Genomic DNA, 16,637 nt, shown 5'->3' on the forward strand with positions numbered 1-16,637 from the left:
ATCTGGGCATATAATTTAGTTATGTATATTTTTTTCTAAATTTTGCTGATTTTATCTGTATATTATTGATAATTATTTTACTGTTTTATGTACACTGCTTAGAGTTTTTGACTGCAGTTTATAAAATTTATTAAATAAATCTTTTTTCCAAATTACCTTTTCTTTTCTCTTTCTGTTTTTGTTTTTATTTAGTTTATTTTATCTTATTGTAGTATGAAAAAACTTTAATAAAATCACATTACTCTTAATAATAAATTTCTTACATCTGCTTGTCAGCATCTTGGGCTTGGTGGAACCTTTCCTGATCTGAGAAATATGTAAATATTATGGAAGTTTGAATAAATCAAGCTTTCTGGAGAGAACTGGCACCCTTGACTTTCAGCTTCCTTTTTCATAGTCCCCTTATTTTTTATCTTTATAATTTTCCTCTTTTGAAGCCAATGTGACTGTTTTGTACCCCCTTATTCACTTACGTATATACTGCATTTTAGAGCGGTATGATTCACCAAAACTTGCATCACAAACCAGGTCCTGGAACTCTCTTGGGATTAAGTATAGCAACTAGGATATGACCAGACTCATATCACACCACTTTCAAAGGATCTGCACTGATTAATGATTCATTCTCAAGCCCAATTCAAATTGCTTATGGTAACACAGGGGTCGGCAAGGTTTATCTTGCCTGGGCTGGATCGGTCCCGCGGAGATCCCTCCGTGGGCTGGATTGTGTGCGCGCCCGCAATTTTTGGCGTCTGTGTCTGCGCAGACGTGATTCCCGGCATCTGCGTGTGCACAGACACGATTTCCGGCACCGCGGAAGCGAGTCCCTGCGTCGCACTGCGCCAGTTTAGCGCAGTGCGTGAGCGGGCACCTCAGTTCAGGGGCGGCTAGTGGGCTGGTCAAACGACCTCCACGGGCTGCTTCCGACCCACGGGCCTTAGGTTGTTGACCCCTGTGCTAACATAAAAGGTAAAGGTAAAGGACCCCTCACAGTAAAGTCCAGTCGTGAATGACTCTGGGGTTGCGGCGCTCATCTTGTTTACTGGCCGAGGGAGCCAACATTTGTCTGCAGACAGTTTTTTCGGGTCATGTGGCCAGCATGACTAAGCCGCTTCTGGTGAAACCACAGCAGCGCACGGAAACACCATTTACCTTCCCGCTGGAATGGTACCTAGTTATCTACTTGCACTTTGACATGCTTTCGAACTGCTAGGTTGGCAGGAGCTGGGACTGAGCAACAGGAGCTCACCCCATCGCGGGGATTCAAACCACCGACCTTCCGATCAGCAAGCCCTAGGCTCTGTGGTTTAGACCACAGTGCCACCCGCCACCCTGTGCTAACAAAGAAAGTCCTAAATGTATTGGGACCCAAATATCCAGAGGAACAATTCATCTGCAGGGCAGGCCCTTATTGTGGTCCCAACACGAGGTGAAGTTTGAGGAGTGGTGGCATGTGAAAGAACCTTCTATGCGGCAGCACCTTGCCTCTGGGAGGACCCATCGCCAATCCTGCTAACTTTTCATTGGTTGGTGTACACACCTCTTTACTATGCTATGCTATGCAATTTTGCAGAGAGAATACTATTGCCTAAGAAAATATAAGTAACAGAAGTAGAGAAATCTCAGGTGCCTTCAGCTCAACTGGAGTTGGGTACGAAGGCTTACAGTTTTCCAAATATATATTCACCTGGGATATAGCCATCAAATTTGGGGAAGCTTGCAGTTAAGGAGTTCTGGGAAGGTAAGCAGGAAGGAAAACAATATTTGTTTAGTGTTACCATAATTATTGCATTGTTGTTCTACATACACACACACACACACACACACACACACACAGATACAGCATATACTAACACATCACTACATATTAATATTCCTGTGGTTGCAGATCTCCCACAGAAACAACTAAGTTTAAATGATCCTTCAGGTGCCAAACAACATTGATACTAACAGCCGATGTCTAGTGCTTAGGGCTTTGGAGATAAGCTTTTATGACGTTAACATGTAAATATTCCAAAATCTGGATTTATAATATAACTCACTTGCTGAATATGCATACCTGAAACATCTCAGCTATACCTGTCACTGCTAATTAGAAAAAAAAGGTCTAAGGGGCTTAAATCTAAGCCTACTTAAAACGCAGAAAACTATTCAACTGTTATCACTTGAGCTGGGTACCTGAAGAATGTTTAACTTGTATGTGAATTACTTAAAACTGCAGATTAATAACCAAGTCTGTCCTACTTTTCTGCAGACATGTGATGATCTGTGTAAACAGGCTTTCAAGCTACACTTGAATTAGGGTCTATTCAGAAGACCACCTAAGTGGGTATTAGCTGCTAGAAAAGAGTAGATCTATCGGCTGGCTGTACGAATCTAATGCCAGGCATTGTTTATGTAAACCATCGTGAACATCGTTTTTCAGCTATTTGTGTCAGTGCTCCAGAATCTGAATCTTCTGTATCATAGCAGGTACACAGAGCAGGTTCAACATAAATTGGGAACCCAATCTGCAGGTTCTACAGTTCCTTTGCAATGATTGCTGTGTTGTGTGAATGGACTCTTAAGAGTGAGTTCCCAGTGAACTTTGGAGGTGCCACATAAATGTCTGAGGGAGGCAAATGAAGGCCATCTCAGAGCTGGCTCCAGCTGGATATTCCTCTGCTCACAGACTCACACCCTGGGCAAATTTCCACCAGCTCTCTTAGAAAAAAAGCACTGAATATAACACACAAAAATACTGAGTGTTGCATATTTCCCTAAAGCTCAGTATGGAGAGAATCCAGAAGTAATGCTAATGTTCAAAAATTGGGGGCCAGCCAAACTGATTCCCAGTCTTTTAGTTTCTGTTTCTGTGTTTATATTCCTGGCCAGTAGGGATCCAAAATGGCAGCAGAGTTCAGTTGGTTCCTTCTTTTGTTTCCCATTGCAAAGATTTTCAAAGTGACATTATGGGAACATATAGGAATAGAGGCCACAGTCACACAAACCATTACTTCAGTTTTAACAAATGCACTTCAAAATGGCAGGACACTTTGAACTGGCAGGACACCGAGGAAGGGGAAGAGGGTCCTGGCGAGGGGTGTAGCCAGGACTGGTATAGACTGAGACAAGCTGAAGATGGGGAAGGGGAGGTTGGGGACTTAGGAGGTACTCACCAGACATCAGAGGACGTTGCAGGGGCAGCTGACAGTTCAGGGGAGCCAGGAGAGGGGGGGCACCTCACCAGAATCAGAGGTGACCCCATCTTCACAGGCACAGCCAGCTCTGATGCACCAGGAACAGCAGGAAGCACACTCCAGGAGACTAAGTCAGGCAAGGGAAAAAAGCCTAGCTCACTACTGGACTAGGTGGAGATCATGGGCCTTCTTAGTTCTGGGATTAAACTCAGGGCAGGTGAGAATCACATGCTTCATTAAGAGGAGAGACACAGCTACTCAGCTGGAGCTAACTCAGGTGCAGCAATCAAGATTGGGAAGGATAAAAAGGAAGCAAGGCAACAATTCTGCGTCTACTCAGCTTTCTCTATTGATGAACTATGGCTTGGCTGCTTTGCCCTTGGGACTATGTCCCTTACCTGCTGGCACACCAGAGTTCAGGATACCTTGTTGCCTGAGTACAGTGGTACCTCGGGTTAAGTACTTCATTCGTTCCGGAGGTCCGTTCTTAACCTGAAACTGTTCTTAACCTGAAGACCACTTTAGCTAATGGGGCCTCCTGCTGCTGCTGCTGTGCCACCGGAGCACGATTTCTGTTCTCATCCTGAAGCAAAGTTCTTAACCTGAAGCACTATTTCTGGGTTAGCGGAGTCTGTAACTTGAAGCGTATGTAACCTGAGGTACCACTGTACTTGTTTGCAAGAACACTGCAGGGTTAGAGACTGCATTTCATTTTCTCTGCATGCTGCTGTCCTTCGTAGAGTGTGTGGCTATTGCACTACAGCAGCCTAGCTGGGTCTGATGAGAGTTGTAGCCCAAAACATCTGGAGGCCCTCAGGTGTAGAGAAGAACAACCAATAACACCCTAGAGCATCTCTATACAAAAAGTGGTTTACAAACAATTTCCTCTTCTCAGGGAACTCTGGGAAATGTAGTTTTTAAGATGAATTCAGGGGGACTAGGAATCTCAGCATTCCCACTAAACGACATTTCCTAGGATTCTTTGGGGAAAGCCATGCCTGTAAGCTCGTATAAAACCAACAGAAGGCTGGACATAAGTCTCCTGAGAATAAAAAAGCACCGTGTATTATTCCTTTCCTTTTAAACTTCCCATTGTTGCTGCAAAAACGGTGTGAGCGCAGGTGTGCATTTGAGTGAGTGAAGCACCTGGCTGGCCACGATGCTCATCCGAATGTGTTTGGATCAGTGAGTGGCAACTTGTACAGGATTGGCCCTGCAATGAAGCCTGACCACCATAACCACTGTGGCCTCTAAACACATTCCCCGCCCAAGTGTTATATCCTTAATAGACAATTCTACATTACAAGGAGGCAATGCGTTTAAATAAAATCTGCACCTGCTAGTTCAGAAACATAGGTGCAAATGTAGACATTTAAAAAGAAACTGAGTGCATCCCATCACAGTGGAGAAGCCTGTGGCCGGGTGACTCGTGTGCCTGCTCAGTCTGCTGTCCAGATTCACACATTTATGGGCCTCTCCTGCTCTCCCTTCTTAGGGTTGTCTGTCTTGGAACCAGGCTTGGACTGAGCAGCCTTTCCAAAGGACAAGGCCTTCAGATAGAGGACAGTCCTATGTAAAGTAGGACGGACAGTCTACAAAAGGTTTACTCCAAAGGCCTGTTGCCAAGGCGATGGGGATAGCCGAGCAGCAGTGCCGAAGCCTTATGGCCTGGGCCCCATTCACAATGGGTCGTAGAAAAGGCCACGCCAGCGGCTTCGGCCTATAAAACGCTTTTGGAAGCAGAACTGCTCCTGGCTCTCCTCTTGCCGTAGTGCGGCTCTGCCCTCCCGCAGTCTGAGATTTAAAAGCCCAATCTGGCCCAGTGTATAGAACCACCGAATGGGGGAAGGGAACCCTGGGGATAGATAAATAATGGACTCCAAACTCCCCTCAGGCCCCTTTTATCTACTATTCAGTTTGCTGAGAGGAGGTGCTGAAAAGAGCCTGTTCATATTCAGATGTCTGCTTTTGTCTTGATGTTCTAATTTAGGGTGGGCCCAGTTAAACACTTGAACGCCCTCACAGGCCTCTGCATTGACCAGAATGAGATGTGCTCACATTCAAGGAGAAAAAGTTTATTTTATTTTATTTATTTTTTAAAAAGCAAAACAAAACAGAAACCCTAAACTTCAGCACAGACCTCGCAGTGTTTATGTATGATCAAATATTAGGCTGACTTAAATTGATTCTCCTCCTACAAGACAGTAACACCTGAAATTCTCCCCTCCCCTTTTTTCTTTTGGTAAAAGGGCAAGGATCAGGAAGTTTTGCACAGCTATGGGAAACAAAAGTGTATCAGTTCAGATAATTTCTACACAGGGGTATAGTTCAACTGAGAGCATTATTTAACATGCCACATGTATCTACTGTAAAAAAAAAGGCTTTCAAAAAAATATAGACTATATTTTAATGTTTTAAAACCTAGAGTTGGACTCTTGTCTCTCTGCTTCTTGTATTTTAGTGGCAGATTTTCTGAAAATTATAAGAATCAATACGATCCTAAACAAATTCTGTTCAGTTTCTCCAGGCTGTTGTGCATCATCATGGCATCAAAATGCAGGCATGTCTGAAGAACATAGAGCCTGGCGCTGCAGGGTCACCTTCATAGGCAAACGGATCATACTGCGAAAGTGGAACGCCACCAGGTCTCCTGATGTGGATTAAGGAGTGAAAGAGCTCCTATATCTCACAGCTCATGAATGAACAGGACACAGGGAAAGAGGAAGGGGGGGGGAATTCAAAATATCTGATGGAATTTCTTAGAATTCTATGCAGTCTGAATAGCAGAAAACAGGTTTCTTTCCTTGTGCTACCCACCCATCATCACCCACAATGTTTTCTTTTTATTTGCCTCCTTGCTTTCTGTTTCTCCTTCAAGCAGAAGAGTTTGTCTTTCGAGTCCCCAAAATATTAAATTCCTGCACCACAGTAACTCAGAGCATGACCAGCCCTGTTCTGTGAAACAGAATGCAAGTTGAGAAATGGCTGGCACCCACTATACACAGATGGAACAAGCAATATATGTTGTTGAATATTGTATGTAATTCCAGACTGAGTGACTGTATTCGTACTTAAGCCTTATTTGGCCACTCTAAACAGGGGTAATTGGAATCATCCATTACACTATAAATTAAAATGTGTATCAGCTAGTAAAGAACAACTTCCTCTTTTCCATTGGCCTAATCCCAAATCCGACCGTCTATTATAGTCAGTGCCATTCAATTTCATCTGAACAGATTTACACAGCACACAGCTGGCAATCATATAACACCTGCAATTTTTTGTGCAATTTTTTAATGTATCCTTGTTCATTGAGTTTACCCAAAAACTGAAAAGGGTTAGCTGTTCTCCTTGTTTCTGGAACTAACTGGTTCAAGAAGAGATACATAACACAGAACAGTGTACAGTAATATGGATATTATAATGCCAATTTCTAAAGTAGGCAACATTTGTTGTTAGATGCAGTGTAGTCACTGGATAATACTGAGAAATGACTGATCCATTCTGATTGTTACCGAAAACAGAGTGATGGGAAAAACCCAATAATATTGCAAGCAGTTACATCCTCTGGCTGTGGGACATTGTAATGGACTTGCCTAAGGACCTAGAGACAGCTAATGAAAAGTTACATGAATTCTCCTAACAGATTTTTCAAATGCTTAAAGGATCTTTACTCCAGAGGCAAAAGTGGATAGAGCCAGTGCCAAAAATAGATGGTACAACCCCTTTCCCCACATTTTTGCCTACATGAAAGTAGGCCATGGGCTGCATGAAATTAAGCTGAGGTTGCTCACTCCTGATTTGATTTAGCAGGGTTTTTCCCACAAGAATGCAGACATGCCCATCAGTTTCCTACAATACTTCTTGAAGAATCACAGTGGATATTGTTTAGTATCTGTTTAATAGATTAAAGATCCTAACAGATAAAAAGTCAGGAGGGGAAAGCAAGGGTTGCAGCAGAAACAACAAAACCATATTCTTGGATTCTTCAGCAGGAGCTGGCTGGCGGGGTGGGGGGTGGGGAGGCATTTTAATTACATCTCTAGCAAACGGAGCGCTGCTTTCATGAAGTTTCCAAGCTGCTCTGCAGTTTGTTCAGGTGACAAGCAAATGTCTGAGCAGACATATGGCGAAGTGAAGAATCAGTCTGTGTGGGTTGAAGATAACACTGCCAACTCACCTTCTGCCACTGCTGGGCAATTAAGGCAATTGAGCATCTCAGTGTGTTTTTCCTGGATGTTTACAAGGGAAAAAGAAAGAAAATACTTGCAAAGTCTGGGTGTGCTTTGATTGCTATTGTGGTGCTTCTGCACCTGAAAACTGTGCAGTAAAATGGTCTTGGGAAGCTGCAGACATTAATTAATCCTGTGATTTTGAAAATGGCTAGGCAAGGCCATTCCCCACAGTCCTTTTGCATGATGAAATAGTAATCTGAGAAACATAGGAAATATACTAGGCCAGACTTTTTGACCACATAGCTCAGGGTTAGGAAAACTTTTTCAGCCCACAGGCCACATTCCTTTCCTGGCAATCTTCTGAGGGCCACATGCCAAACTTGGTCAAGTGAATTAAAATTACTGTGGAAAGTAAAGGGCAGCTCTGCTATTCAGGTATTTAGGACTATCTTAGATGATGCGATCTTTGAAGTCTGTCGATCAAGATGTGGCTGGCTCTCCTTTAATAACTAAGACAGGGGTCAGCAAACTTTTTCAGCGGGGGCTGGTCCACTGTCCCTCAGACCTTGGGGGCGGGGGCGGACTATATTTTGAAAAAAAATATGAACGAATTCCTATGCCTCACAAATAACCCAAAGATGTGTTTTAAATAAAAGTAAACGTTCTACTCATGTAAAAACTGCTGATTCCCGGCCTGTCCGCAGGCTGGATTTAGAAGGGGATTGGACCTGATTTGGCCCCCGGGCCTTAGTTTGCCTACCCATGATCTAAGATATCCACAATACAGTAGAATTGCTTTTTTTGTTTGTTCTTGTTTTACACTCCAATTTGATCTCTCAATTGCACAGTGTTTGGAGATCCTTAATTGCTTTCCTAGGGGAGACTGTCATCAAAGCAGACGAGAGCGAGGGAGAGAGAAAAAGGGTAAAGAAAAATAAAACACCCGTGATAGATTAACTTTGGCGTTTAGGGCAAGTTTATCACCTTAGGGCATGAATCAAAGAGTAAAAATAATATTTTACTGGCGGTAAATCTCTTTGGAAGCGAATTAAGATGGCTGCTGTGAAGAAATGCATTCAAGTTCTTTTAGCAATTACAGCAACATCAGGAGCAGCCACTGCAGGGACCGTTTGGGGCACACAGTTTCCCCTTCCCCAAGGTTCTTCATTCATAGTAACTGGAATGGAGAGATAATATTTGCCCCGCAGACATGACACAGTGAGTCACTTTTACAGGGCATCGCCACTTGTCCCTTTGCAACTGTGGGTTGAGGAAGCTGCTCCCCAGTGCCTTCCAGCACTCTCCCACAGCTGGAACAATAACAGCCTATGCCTGTCCGGCTAGCCTGGATTATAATCCGGCAGCAGCCGTGGAGGATCTCAGGTGGAGCTTTACATCATCTTCTAATGTAAACAGCATTGTATGAGAGCCTGACAGTCCCCCAGGATTTCCACTGAGCAGTGATTGATGCGAAAAGGGATGGAATTGCCATGATTCGGCATCAGTCACAGTTCTCTCTTGGCTCTAAAGCTGACCCTGTTAGCACAGTCTGACTTGGATCATTTGTCTCAGAAGTACCGAGGGATTTTAAAACAGCTGTGGATTCAACCATTTCAAACGGGAACATACTTCTGGTTTGTGGTAAGAATAAACATACATCATATGCTCTTCAGAGCCCAGGGGCTCCTCGTTCTTGGCTTGCTTTCCGGCTCTCTCACTCTCTTTCTCTGCTGCTGCTGCTGCACTTTCTCTCTGCTATTCTCCCCCCTCCCCCCCCGGCTTGTTTCCACAGCTTTCAACTTACGCCCACCTTTGTCCTCGCACATCTTCCCTCCCCAAAACTGATATACTTCCCTTTCCATCTCTTCTGATATAAGTGAGCAGGTGGGTGGGAGAAGTGTGTCCAAAGTCAAGAAACAATTGTGCATTTGGCTGTTTTGTACATCTAAGGCAGGTGGTGTGTCTTTGGGGTTCTGCTTTTTTGTTTTGGTTTTTCAGCATCTTAAACTAGTTTCCACTTTGAACAGCATCCAGGCAGCGCAACAATGAAAGAGATGCAGTAAAGTGCAATAAAGATGAAGCCTGTCAGTCCTGCTGCACTTCTCGTACGGCTGGCTTCTCAGAAGTGTAAGCTTTCAGCGATGAAGAAGAGGGCCTCTCTGGTGCTGCTGCTCTGATTATGGGATTCCCTTCCCGCAAAGGCTCACCTGGTGCCAAACTAAAGAGCCTTTTGAAACCAGGTGAAGTCCTTTTTTTAAAAAAAAAAAAATTGCCATTGTAACCGATTTCTGGGCTTTACATGCTGTTATGGTGCTTGCACTCATTTTTAGGGATGAAATTGAATGCGGCTTATAAAGTTTTGATTCAGTGTTCTGAAAATGTTCTGTGACTGGGAACCCTAAACACACAGGGTTCCCAATTTATTTATTATTTACTTATCATTACAATTTTGTCCAGCTTCTCTGAGGAGCTCAAAGTGACGCACATAATCCACCCCCAACCTCCACTCAATTTTATCCTCACAACAACCCTGTGAGGTTGGTTTTTTAATGTTTAATGTTTTTATTATGCTTTTTATAAATGTTGGAAGCTGCCCAGAGTGGCTGAGGTAACCCAGTCAGATGAGTGGGGCACAAATAAATTATTATTGTTGTTGTTGTTGTTAGGCTGCGAAATTGTGACTGGCTCAAGGTCACACAGTGAGCTTCATGGCAGTGTGAGGATTTAAACCCTGGTTTCCCAGATCCTAGCCTGACACTCTGGTCACTACAGCATTACTTGCTCTTTGCAGGGGAGACTGAGTTCGGCCCTTTCAGACCTTCCCTCCTAATGTGGAAAGACTGTGGTTGGAGGAGACTGTCACATGTGACCTGCACCCTCCCTCCATGGACAGAACTTTTTAAAGTACCTGGATAGCATTACCTGTGCCTTTTCTATCAGAAATGGGATATACATTCACCCCAAAGGGCTTTTAATGTATAACATATTTTAGCTTGACAACTGCTAGATTTTAATGTGTAACATCTTTTAACTTCACCACCACTGGCTTCCATGGTGCTGATTACAGTATAACAATATGTGACATTTGTATATGGCAACATCATAGTGTTTTATCCTTTTGCTATAAGCTGCCCGGGATGCAGGTGGCACTGTGGTCTAAACCACAGTGCTTAAACCACCAAGCGTCTTGGGCTTGCTGATCAGAAGGTTGGCGGTTCGAATCCCCGCAATGGGGTGAGCTCCCGTTGCTCGGTCCCAGCTCCTGCCAACCTAGCAGTTCGAAAGCACGTCAAAAAGTGCAAGTAGATAAATAGGTACCGTTCTGGCGGGAAGATAAATGGCGTTTCTGTGCGTTGCTCTGGTTTCGGTGTTCCATTGCTCCAGAAGCGGCTTAGTCATGCTGGCCACATGACCCGGAAAAACTGTCTGTGGGCAAACGCCAGCTCCGTCAGCCTGTAAAGCGAGATGAGCACCGCAACCCCAGAGTTGTCTGCAACTGGACTTAACGGTCAGGGGTCCTTTACCCTTACCTTTTTTTTTATAAGCTGCCCAGGCTACAATAGTAGAAAAGCAGTATATCCATTTATATTATAAATCAGCTTCCCATAGGTCAGCAGTACCAAAAAAAGCAGAGACATCACCTTGCCAACAAAGGTCCGTATAGTTAAAGCCATGGTTTTCCCGGTAGTGATGTATGGAAGTGAGAGCTGGACCATAAAGAAAGCTGATCGCCGAAGAATTGATGCTTTTGAATTATGGTGCTGGAGGAGACTCTTGATAGTCCCATGGACTGCAAGAAGATCAAACGCATCCATTCTTAAGGAAATTAGCCCTGAGTGCTCACTGGAAGGATAGATCGTGAAGCTGAGGTTCCAATACTTTGGCCACCTCATGAGAAGAGAAGACTCCCTGGAAAAGACCCTGATGTTGGGAAAGATGGAGGGCACAAGGAGAAGGGGGCGACAGAGGATGAGATGGTTGGACAGTGTTCTCAAAGCTACAAACATGAGTCTGACCAAACTGCGGGAGGCAGTGGAAGACAGGAGTGCCTGGCGTGCTCTGGTCCATGGGGTCACGAAGAGTCGGACACGACTAAATGACTAAACAACAACAGCCACGGTTTACTGGGAATGTGATGTGATAAACTATGACTAGGCCTCGAATGGAGCCTGCTGCAGTAGTGTGTGTGGTTAGGCTCACCTGCTCAGGTCACCTGGAGGGGCCAACGCCATAGCACAATGCCTCTTAGTTTCTCCTGCACAAAGGGGTCAGGTTCATGTGGATTAAACTGTAGTGGGGCCTAAGGCATGTAGGATTGGGGCTGTCAAAATATTTCACACGCTTCAGTTTCAGCAGAGGTTTCTTGGGAGCCAGTATGCAGGTTTCTGCCTGGACCTCTACAGGTGTGAATTAGTATGCCTGATTCGCACAGGTCTCTTCCAATTCAGATAATCTCAGGATGCCCTGCTCCACTGAGATAAAGTTACCTGCTTCCATCAGCTTTCCCAACTATTTTTCCATCTTCCGTCTCTTTATTTCCTCTGCAGCAACTCCATCCCAAGAGACATCTGCTATGAGGAGCGATAAACTGAGAAACGGAATAATTACCACAGTTTGCGCTGTCTCAAACAACCTTCGGTGCTCGCATTTAAATTGCTGGCACAGAAAGCCAAGAATATAACAGGGTAAAATAAGTTCCCAACCACATCTGCCCCAAAGCGAATGTTTCTTTGCCACATGAAGGAAACTGAAGCTTTTATTTACAGACGTCCTCCAGCCGGTGTTAAATGAAGCCAATCTGGTTCCCAGGATATGATTCTACTGTGTTAAACGATGGGAAAACTACTGTGCCTTTCTCCCCATAGAGGACTCCGTGGCCTATTGGAGAATTGCAAGTTGAGAAGGACTGACTTGGAATCCCATTTTTCAACGCGAAGTGGCTACTTCCCACCCACCCCTCTGAAGTTAGCCCCGGAGGCTGTGTGGGATGATCTGTGGGCTTCTGATCAGAGGGAAAGAATGGCAGCAGTTTTATTCCAAAACGCAGCTGTGGATTAATATCACAAAGAAGAGTTTAGCCGGGCTTTTTTTCTTTTCTTTTCACAGTTCATTCACATAATGAATGTGAATGTCAAGACACCTTCATCTGAAGTCTGAGCGCTTTGGAACAAAGCAAAACAAAACAAATTTAGTGGAGGTGTCAAGTTTCAGGAACGCAGGAGCGGAGGTGGCGAAAAGCTCCACACAGGCTCAGCAATTGCTTTCTCTTCCATCATCCTGCCTGGATAAAATATGACCACACTCCTGTCTTCTGCTCCACCCACTCCCAAAGGAAGAGACGGTTGAGAATGTCTACAGCTTTGGCGCGTGAAAGGGCTGCAGTTTCTATGAGACAAGCTGTATTTTTTAAGGGGGGGGGAGAAAGAACACCTTTTAGAAACTAACTTGGAGTAAATTTGAGGTTAGGAAATTCTCTGAGCCCTTCTGTAGTAGCCCTTATTAATATAAGCTTGTACTATTAGCACAAGGCTAAGTATCCAATTTTCACCAATGTCCCCTTTGCGCTGCAGCCTCTTTGCTATATGCCCTACAAAGAATCCCCCAAGCCACAAGAACAGCTCTTGTTAGGGGCATGAGAGGCTGCAGTGGGTAGGATGCCTTGCCAGAAATCAGATATGCACCTTGCACAAGCAGAAATGTAAAACCCTAGTGCAAAAGCAGTGTAGACATCGCTGAGACAGGAGTATGAACAAGCTGGGAATGTGGAAGGCATTCAGGCATTGCTCCTGATGGTGGTAAGTTGCCCGCTTCTCCATTGTCTCTTGAGACAGTCGGATCTCAAAAACAGGAGCGTACAACCATCTGTGGTCACAACTGATAGCCTCCCCCCCCCCTTATTTTAAGTGTTCAAAGCACTAATGAATGTACCAGAATTTTCACCCTCATGTTGCAGGCGGCACCAAGGAATGGTGACTCATCTAAGGCAACAGGAAGTTTTCGGCAGAGGTAAGATGTGAAACAGGAACCTCCCATCATAGGTGGCTTCCTTGGGACACAATTAGACAAGATAGCAGGAGAAGTGCAGTCAGCTTTCCTGAATGTTTTAAAGTGGCTAAATGCACCCACAGAGCAGAACTGTGTCACTGTGGAAGAGGAGGTGTTAAACATCCCCCTTCCAGTTTCCTAGAAGTAGTCTTCGCTGCATAGGTGTTGGGGGTTAATTATATTATCTGAAAGGAAGCGAGTGCAATCAACTCAAGGAGCTGCCAGGGGAGATTTTTTGTGGGGAGGAGATAGCTCCAAAATGCTGTCCTCCCAAGGGGTCTCTGGAGCCATCCCGCAAGGCCACCAAAAACGTTAATGGGCCTCTACTTTTGTTACTGATGGAGGGACTGTTAGCACTTCCAGTGTCACTGCAGGTAACATTTGCACAGACAAGTAGTTCAATTTCACACCTGCCCTCCATTCTCTTTATTATTGGCTATGGCCTGGTGTACTTGAGACATTCTGCAAACAACCACAAAGGAGATCAAAAGAGTTGATGCTATCTGTGCTGATGAAGCACAGGGCACTTCTAGCATCCCAGGAGCCATTGCAAGGCAACGCTTTGCTGCCCTGCTCAGAAAAATTATAGTTACATCGTGAGCTCAAAGTAACATTGGAGGAACCGCACTGTAGCTCCTTCCCAAACCACTGTCTCTTCTTCAGGAGCAAAGGTAGCATGGAGGTGGTTGTTTTTTTTAAAGACAGGGGAGGAATAAAACACATTAAAATGCCTCTGAAGTCAACAAATAAATACCCAATTAAACAAATATGAAAAACCTAAGTGGCCATCCTCAACCCCAAATTCAACCCAATCAAGTTTTGGTTCTGGAAAGAGATGGAAGGGAATGGAAGTCCAGGCCAGAGCCTGGGTGTCACAACTGACCAAGTCCTATCTCTGGTCTCCACACACTTTTCTTCTGAAGGTGGTGGGGAGGGGACATGGAGCAGGGCCCCCAGTTATGACTGCAGAATATGGGACAGGTTCTTTGGGGAGAAGTGGTCCTTCAATTAGTCTGATGGGAGAAGATAGGTCTCCACAAAGGAAGTTCGCCTGGTGCCTAAAGGTGTATAATGGAAGCACCAGGAGAACTTCCCTAGGGAGAGCATTCCACAGATGGAGAGCTACTGCAGAGAAGGCCCGTTCTCATGTCGCCACCCTCCAGGCCTCTTGAGGAGGAGGCACACAAAGAAAGGCCTCAGAAAATGATGGGTACAGGTAGGTTCATATGGAAAGAGGCGGTCCTTGAGGTATGGTGGCCCTGAGCCATTTAAGGCTTTATAGGTCAAAACCAGCACTTTGAATTAGGCCCAGAAACGAATTGGTAGTCAGTGCAGTCAGACCAGGATTGGTGTAATATGCTCAACCCGTCTTCCAGTGAGCAACCTGGCACTAGCTGAAGTTTCCGAACCGTCTTCAGAGGCAGCCTTAACTGTTTACCTGGCAGTAGCCTGACCTGTAAGAGATGGTTTATCTTACTGGTCAGCTCCGTCAGCATATTTCAACAGATTACTACATAAATTTGAGAGCCTTCATTCTGCACCTGGTCTCTATTATTTACAGGCTTTTAATTCACAGAGTAGTTCTGCCACAGACTTATCCATTACAAAATACTTGGCGGGTCGTTGCATTGGAAAGGGAGTAAACGGGGACGAAACACCAAGAGGGAAGATGTCTGGGAGGCTGATATGCCCAAGGCCCCCAGGTGCTCTGCAGCAGGTCCTCCTGCGGAATGTTCCTAGCACGGAGAAACAGGTGCCTGGGGAAGTTTGACTGCCTTCATTTTGTCTTGTCAGCCTGTGGCCAAAGCTGCAGGGGGAACAAACCCTAATAATAAGCTGGTACCTGTAGGAGCCAGGCCTGTTGCCTTTATAAAATAATCTTATTCTTTCATCACAAATTGTTTTATAGGCTTCTGCTAGTTTTTGTTTATTATTTTAACAATGGTAAATACAAGGTGGATGGGGAAACAGGGAATAAATATGTTAAATAAACAGTGCAGCAGGGGAATCCCAAATTTAGTATTGTGCTACCTGGCAAATCAGCTTAGCTATTCCAGTTATTACGGAAGATCTCAACAAGCCATGGGTTCATTTAGAATCTGAACAGATAGAGGGGCTTCCCTTTCATGCCCTGAGAATAAATTCAGAAATAACCCACATATAGCTAGTCATTTCCCCCAGTGTTTCTGTGTTGACAGCGGTGGATTTAGCACTTTCTAATTCCAGTGGCGCCCTGTGTGACACTAAAATTTGGCGCCCCCTGTTCTCATGCTCTGTTCTACAGCAAAACACCTCACCCCACCCCCAAACTGATATGGAAATGTGGAGAACTGAGGGTTGGAAAGATGAGGAACTGAAATGGCCAGATTCACCCATTCCTAGCTCCTGTTTCAGTCAAAGTGAGCACATGCCCACATATTGCCTAAGGCAGCGAGTAGGGAAACTTTCTTCCTTCAAGGAATCCTTTCCGTACTGACTTGTCTGCTAATGGATCCCTGCATTTTGAAGATGATTTGGGAGCATCTTCCAAGGCAGTCCGTCAGTTCTCATGGGAGGCTGGCCACTTGGGGCCCGATGCACTTCCAATTGCATGGTCTAGAAATGCACCCGAGAGCTCCTCCTGTGGCGCTGTGCATGGGCAAAGGAAGAACACCAGTGCTGAGCAAACTGGCACAGAGGGTGTCTGCCTTGCCGCACTGCGCTTTAACCCCCCCCCCCAGCATGCCCGGTCGGCGGTGATTGGCCAGCTAAGCCCACTTCCAGAGGGCAGCCCTGCTCAGAGCCACCGGCATGGCCAAGCTAGTCTCTGGCCCCCCAGCCAGATCACCGTGAGGCCCTGGTCAGGCCACAAAAATGCCCACCTAACACCTTTGAAAAAGAATGTGGAGGCAAACTTTCATAGCCACATCAGGCAGCAGATTCCCAAAGAGCAACATGGGCAATACTCCCCCCACCAAGGCTGCAATCCAGTTTCCAGTTAGAAACCCCACCCTCTCCGTCTTTGACAATTCTCGCTGCCAAGCTGTCCTAAATATGCACACCAACTCTCGTTTCCGGATACCGGATTGCATATCTTTGTGTATTTCCCTCTGCCCCAGTTCTGTAAACACGTGTCTGTGTAGGAAGAGTGGGTCATGTTTGAAATGTAGTATTTCAGTTCTACTGTGTCACTTTTCATGCTGATCTCTCACTGTGCAACAAGCCCAACCAAACGGGAAGGCCAAACCGTCTAGTTACC

The 16,637-nt window shown here is 45.1% G+C and overlaps 2 long non-coding RNA genes across 2 annotated transcripts in view; one reads left to right on the top strand and one right to left on the bottom strand.

The window, feature by feature from the left end:
* LOC308459713 overlaps positions 1-3,724 on the bottom strand; it is a 44,188-nt gene extending 40,464 nt beyond the window's left edge. Inside the window, exon 1 of the long non-coding RNA XR_013978287.1 lies at positions 3,159-3,724. This is a non-coding gene — a long non-coding RNA (uncharacterized lncRNA). The remainder of the gene's footprint in view (positions 1-3,158) is intronic.
* A 128-nt stretch (positions 3,725-3,852) lies between these two features.
* LOC308459709 lies at positions 3,853-14,981 on the top strand. The gene is made up of 3 exons (XR_013978281.1): positions 3,853-5,500; positions 9,382-9,594; positions 11,902-14,981. It is a non-coding gene; the product is annotated as an uncharacterized lncRNA (long non-coding RNA).
* The last annotated feature ends 1,656 nt before the right edge of the window (positions 14,982-16,637 follow it).

The sequence above is a fragment of the Podarcis pityusensis genome (assembly GCF_964106645.2).
Source record: "Podarcis pityusensis genome assembly, chromosome: 12".
Taxonomy (NCBI): Eukaryota; Metazoa; Chordata; class Lepidosauria; order Squamata; family Lacertidae; genus Podarcis; species Podarcis pityusensis.